The sequence below is a fragment of the Cicer arietinum genome, chromosome 3 (assembly GCF_000331145.2).
Source record: "Cicer arietinum cultivar CDC Frontier isolate Library 1 chromosome 3, Cicar.CDCFrontier_v2.0, whole genome shotgun sequence".
NCBI lineage: Eukaryota > Viridiplantae > Streptophyta > Magnoliopsida > Fabales > Fabaceae > Cicer > Cicer arietinum.
In genome coordinates this window covers 41,040,450-41,047,397 of record NC_021162.2, presented here as the reverse complement: position 1 = coordinate 41,047,397, position 6,948 = coordinate 41,040,450, and the positions used below count along the sequence as shown (strand labels likewise).

General features: G+C 34.9%; 1 pseudogene; it reads left to right on the top strand.

Annotated features, from left to right (window-relative positions):
* The first annotated feature begins 580 nt into the window (after positions 1-580).
* LOC140919761 (uncharacterized) lies at positions 581-3,095 on the top strand (annotated as a pseudogene).
* Positions 3,096-6,948: the final 3,853 nt, after the last annotated feature.

Below are 6,948 nucleotides of genomic sequence, written 5' to 3'. Positions count from 1 at the left end.
ATAATAATAATAATAATAATAATAATAATAATAATAATAATAATAATAATAATAATAATAATAATAATAATAATAATAATAATAATAATAATAATAATAATAATAATAATTGAAGTAGTTGGTGGGAGATTAGTATGTAATTATTTGGAAAGATTGTGCTTATTGTTACGCATCCAAACCTTGATCACTCTTCTTCTAACTCCAATGATTCCTCCTGCTTTTGAATTTTAACCCATATTTCCTCCTTCAGGCGCTTTTTCATTGGTCTTGTAGGTTTAAACTGATTGTACCAAGGAGTCTTAATAACTCCGGACCAGATCGTCTCATCTGGTGCTCCACAAAGCTCAAAAATCTTATTTAATTGCTATGGCTACAATGGTTACAAAGGAAACATGCATTACCCTCAAGTTGTATTAAAAAGACAATTACCATATGCACACTATGTAAGTCTTGCATTGTAAAAGCAAATACATAATAGATGTGAGAATATAAATAACCCAATTAACTTTTTATGTAGAAATATGATTCTTAAAATGTGATTAAGATTATTTTACCATTGTATATTTTTTCAGAAGTAGTTATGGATCGTAGTTGGATGATTGCTCTAATCGTTTGAGTGAAGAGTATGAAAAGGGAGTTGAGGAGTTTTTACAATTTGCTTTAAAGAAACTTCCTGAAAGTAAAGTAAGGTTTTATTGTCCTTGTGTTATTTGTTCGAATGAAAATACATTACATTTTGAGGAAATACGAAGTCATCTTATTTGTTATGAGTTTGACCTGAATTATATCAGATGGATATGGCATGGTGATTCGTTAAACATGTCAAATACCTCAAAAAGAGAGAAAGTTAATGTAGATATGAACGATCAACTAGAGGACATGATACGTGATGTTGGACAGGAGTCCTTTAATTGTGCACATGTATATGATAATCTATGCAGTGAAAAAGAAGAGACTTTGTATCTGGGATGCACTAACATCACACGGTTGTCTGCGGTATTGAGATTGTTCAACTTGAAGGCGATAAATGGATGGACAGATAAAAGCTTAACTGAATTACTTGAATTGTTGAAAGAAATGCTCCCAGAAGGTAACACATTGTCGAATCGTAACTATGAGGTAAAGAAGTTATTGTGTCCAATGGGCATGGAGTATAGGGAAATACATGCATGCCTAATGATTGTTTATTGTATAGAAATGAGTTTGAAGAGTTGACTAAGTGTCCTAGGTGTAGATTATCACACTACAAAATGAAGGATGGTGATTCCATTTATGATGAAAGCTCAAAGAGACCTCATGCGAAGGTGTTATGGTATCTTCCAATAGTTCCAAGGTTCAAATGTTTGTTTTCTAATATAAATGATGCGAAGAACGTAAGATGGCATGCCAATGAGAGGAAGCGTGATGGAAAAATCCGTCACCCAGCTGATTCTTTGCAATGGAAGAAAATTGATGATTTGTACCCGAAGTTCGGAAATGAGCCAAGGAACCTTAAGCTTGGACTTGCTACAGATGGAATGAATCCATTTGGAAACTTAAGTAGTAACCATAGTTCATGCCATATTCTACTAGTTATCTACTACCTACTTCCTTGGATTTGCATGAAGCGTAAATACATCATGTTATCTTATGATGATTTCAGGTCCAAAACAACCTGGAAATGACATAGATGTTTATCTAAGTCCATTGATTGAAGAATTGAGAATTCTTTGGGAAGGTGTTGATGTGTTTGATGGGTATTCTCGTGAATATTTTAAGATGCGTGCAATGCTAGTTTGCACCATCAATGACTTTTCTGCATATGAAAACTTGTGTGACTATAGTGTTAAGGGACATAAAGCATGTCCTATATGTGAAGAAGGAACATGCTACCAACAATTGAAACATAGAAGAAAAACTGTTTACGTTGGACATTGAAAATTTCTCACGTCTAATCATCCATACCGTAAGTTGAGAAAAGCGTTTAATGGACACCAAGAGCATGAAATTTCTCAAAAAGCCTTAAATGGGGAGCAAGTTTATCAATGGGTTAAGGATATAAAGTTTATCTTTGGAAAGAACCAAAAACAAACATCTGAGAAAATATATGGAAGAAGAAGTATGTGTTCTTTGATCTTCCTTATTGGTCTAGTCTAGATTTAAGACATTGTCTTGATGTGATGCATGTAGAGAAAAATGTGTGATAGTTTAATTGGAACACTTCTCAACATTCAGGGGAAAACAAAAGATGGCTTAAATTCTTGTCTAGATATGGTTAAGATGGGTATACGACAATAATTATCTCCACAATCAGCAGGTAAACCAACATATTTGCCTTCTGCTTGTCATACATTGTCAAAAACGGAGAAGATATGCTTTTGTGAGTGTTTAAGGGGAATAAAATTGCCACATGGCTACTCCTCAAATGTCAAGAGTCTTGTCTCAATTAAAGATTTGAAATTAGTTGGCTTAAAGTCTCAAGATTGCCACATATTGATGCAACAACCACTACTTGTGGCTTTACGTGGCATATTTCCTAAAAAAGTAAGAGAGGTCTTAACTAGGTTGTGTTTATTCTTCAATGCTATTTGTAGCAAAGTCATTGATCCTCAAAAATTAAATGGATTGGAAAATTAAGTTGTTATTATCTTGTGCCAACTAGAGATGCATTTTTCTCCTTCTTTTTTTGACATCATGGTTCATTTAATTATTCATTTAGTTAGGGAGATAAATTATGTGGTCCTATTTATTTGAGGTGGATGTATCCATTCGAGCATTACATGAAGATTTTAAAAGGATATGTGAAGAATTCACACCATCCTGAAGCATCTATTGTTGAAATGTACATAGCAGAAGAAGCTATTGAATTGTGTTCTGACTATATGTCGAAAGCAGAAGCCATAGGAATTCCTGAAAATAATTTTACATTATACACAAAAAGTCAAGATAACAGTAGTACCTTGCAAAATAGTGGGGTTATGGTCGTAGCTGAGTCCATGCATTTCTCTAGTTCAAAAGACAAAAACCCTGTTACAACATCCATACCTTACTTTAGGATGTCGATTTCATTAAATTTAAAGTGCCTGTTTTTAAATGTAAATGTATTGACATTGTAGGACCCATAATTTTAAAGTATACTTTATGTATTTTAGTGTATTTTGGTATTGAACTCGGAGGCTTTTTAGCCAAAGTTATTAATATTTTGGAGTTTATATGACCAAAAAGATATTTGATGCACGTTTAAAATTACTCGGCGATAAATAAATTAATTTAAGTACGGTGAATCCTTTACGAATAATTTAATGCCTTATGGGTGAAATAGTAATTTTAATAAATATCTAGATATTTGGAGATATTTGTTAAAAGTAATTAATATATATAAATACATATATATATATATATATATATGTTTGTGTGGAGGGAAAAGAGGAGGAATTAAAAAGAAAAGGAAATACAAAGAAAAGAAATAGAAAGGAAGGAAAAAGAAAGAAAGGAAAAGGGAAGGAAAGAAAGAAACAAAATCCATCTTCTTCCTATGCCTCTCGCGTGACCCCCTTCTCCCCTTCTTCCTCCTTCTTCCATTTTCATTTTCGTTTCTTCCTTTTGTTCAAGAATAGAAACCCAAGGCTTAGTGGGTAAGAAAGCAAGGATTTATCAGCTTCATACTTCCTTGTTGTTTCGAAAACGAAGAAAAACGGTATTAGGGATTTCAAAACCGTCAAACACAAACCTCCCCGTTTCATCTAGATCTAAGCTTCGTTTCGCAAAGAGATAGAAGGGAAAGTCGTTCGCTACCACGCTACGGTGCTAGGGAACCAACTTGGAAGCGACGTTGCGAGCAGAGATTTTACCGGATTTACTCGCGGTACCGTAATAGTACGTTAAAGCTAACGTGAAGGTAAGGGCTCCTTCCATGTTTGTTTTGAAAATCGTTTAAGTTAAATGAGTATTAAGAATGAGGAATCTCTTAATGTCTTGTTTACTTAATGTTTGTTTTGAAAATCGCTTAAGTTAAATGAGTATTAAGAATGGGGAATCTCTTAATGTCTGGTTTACTTAATGTTTGTTTTTGAAAATCGTTTAAGTTAAATGAGTATTAAGAATGGGGAATCTCTTAATGTCTACGTTTACTTAATGTTGTCGTTGTATTTGGCGTGTCCATACTTGATGATTGTTCATTGGTGTGGTTGTTGTGAATTATGGTTTGAATGTGAGAGTATGTTTGTGTTTGTTTCTGTGGAATTTGAAAACCATTAGAGTTAAACGAGTATTAAAAATGGGGAATCTTTTAATACCTCGGTTTACTTAATGTGCGTTTGAGGAAAATGTTTAAGTTAACTGGGCGTTGAGAATGGGGAATCTCTTAATGTCTCGGTTACTTAACTATCGTTTTTGAAAATCGTTCCGGTAAATGAGTATTAAGAATAGGGAATCTCTTAATGACTTGTTTACTGAATGTTTTGTGTGAAAATCGTTTAAGTCAAAAGTATATTAAGACTGGGGAATCTCTTAATATGTCTGTTTGCTTAACGTTTTGTTTTGAAAATCATTAAGATAAATCGGTATTAAGAATGGGGCATCTCTTAATGACTTATTTATTTAATGTTGCTTTGAAAGTCGTTTAAGTTAAATGAGTATTAAAAATGGGGAATCTTTTAATATCTGCATTTGCTTAACGATTGTCCTGGATGGAGTCAGTATATGTTCATGCATTTTCATTCTTTTTGTAAATTGTGCAGACCCGTGATAGGTGGCACCTTGATAAATAGTACTTTGGCCTGTGATAGGCGGTACATTTATGATTTACGTTTTTGTAAACCGTGCAGAACTGTGATAGGTGGTACCTCGTTAAACGGTGCGGGCCCGTGATAGGCAGTACGTTTATGGTTTACGCTTTTTTGTAAATTGTGCAGACCCGTGATAGGTGTCACCTTGGTAAATAGTACTTTGGCCTGTGATAGGCGGTATATTTACAATTTACGTTCTTTTTAGTAAACCGTACAAACCCATGATATGTGGCACCTCGGTAAACGATACGGGCCCGTGATAGGCAGTACGTTTATGGTTTACGCTTTTTAGTAAATCGTGCAGACCCGTGATAGGTGGCACCTCGGTAATTGGTACTTTGGCCTGCGATAGGCGGTACAATTATGATTTACGGCCCTCCGAGGAGGGTTTTGGTTTGGAATTCCGAGTCCATGCATTTTGGCATATACGCATTGCATTAGGGTGCCTGGCACGCGAGTCATGTTTGATTTGAGTTTATGATTGAGTGATTCGAATTTTGATTTATCGTGATAACTGAGATGAAGGTGTTAAGTGCTATGTGTTGTGTAGCACCTCGGTAATTGGTACTTTGGCCTGCGATAGGGGTACCATTAATGATTTACGGCCCTTCGAGGAGGGTTTTGGTTTGGAATTCCGAGTCCATGCATTTTGGCATATACGCATTGCATTAGGGTGCTTGACACACGATCGCGTTTGATTCAAGTGTATGATTGAGTGTTTGAACTTGAGATGTCATTGTGATTGAGATGATTGTACTAAGTGTCTATTTTTTGGAATGAATTGTGTGTAAGTGAAATTGATTGTAAAACTGTTTCGAAACTCAAGTTGTCGTGGTGATTGTGTGGAAATTGCTAAGTGTTATGTTTTGGAGTTGTGTGTGAATGTGATTTAATTTATGTAGTTTTAAGAAAAACATGCAGGGAAATCGATTCCCAAATCGATTCTTTCAAAAAGATATTCCTCAAAATCGATTTGGCAATCGATTGGATTCATTACAAGAGCTCAGCCATTTTGACAAAATCGATTTGCCAATCGATTTGGCCATTACAGGAGCTCAGCCATTTTTACAAAATCGATTTGGAAATCGATTGGTTGTAATACAGGGGCTCAGTTATTCATTCAATCGATTTCCCAATCGATTGAATTAAGCCCAGAGTACAGTTTTCATGAAAAACCCTTAGGAAATCGATTTCCCAATCGATTGGCTTTAACACAGGGGCTCATTATTCATTCAATCGATTTCCCAATCGATTGATTTAAGCCAAGAGTTTAGTTTTCACTAAAACCCTTCATCCAAATCGATTTCCCAATCGATTGGCTTAGTGGAAATTCTTATTTTGAGTTAGATGATCGATTGTTCAATTGGTTCATCAATGGATTGGCCAGTTGTTTATTACTTGATTGATTTAAGACTTATTTTGACTTCATTTTCATTTGGCAAGCATTATATAAACTTTTAGCATATGGAAAATCCTTTTAAGGTGCATGCTTAGTGGAAAGGTTATTTTGTGCATTCAAAAACTTAAATGTTATGTGTTAACTGTTAATTTCGGTTGGTGACCCTTTACAACTATTGTGGAAATCTGGGCTTTGCCCTCAGATGAGATTCAGGACAATCCTACCAGTTCGTACCCTGTAGATGGGAATGTAGACGGGAACGTCTGACTGGAGCTATGTTAGGAGGATCTTATGGGGCGCGTGGAGATCACTCAAGGTGTATAGTTTTTTGGTAGAATGATCAGATTAGGTTGACATAGAGGGAACATATGTCTTTATTTTGGATTGCGTTTATTTTAAATTGGAAGATTGTATCTCCACTAATATTGTCAGCACGACATCTTATGTTAATGGATTCCATGTATCACTGGTTGTTGTGTAAATACTTTGGACTCATATTTCAAAAACTATTCCGTTGCGTATCAATTATATTGACTTGTATGATTATCCAAAGGTAATTTACTTAATTATTCTTTGTTTCATGAATTTGTTTTTGAAAAAAAAATACACTCGCGCTTTTAAAAATCGGGTTGTTACATTGTGGTATCAGAGCTTTGGTTTGGTTTTCTTTGGGGGCTGTGGAGCCTTGGTTATAGATTGTAGGTCAACCTGTAAGTTGAGAGTTGTTATCTGATCATGCGTCGGTTTTGGTGGGTTGAGTTGTCAGGTCCGCAATAATTATTA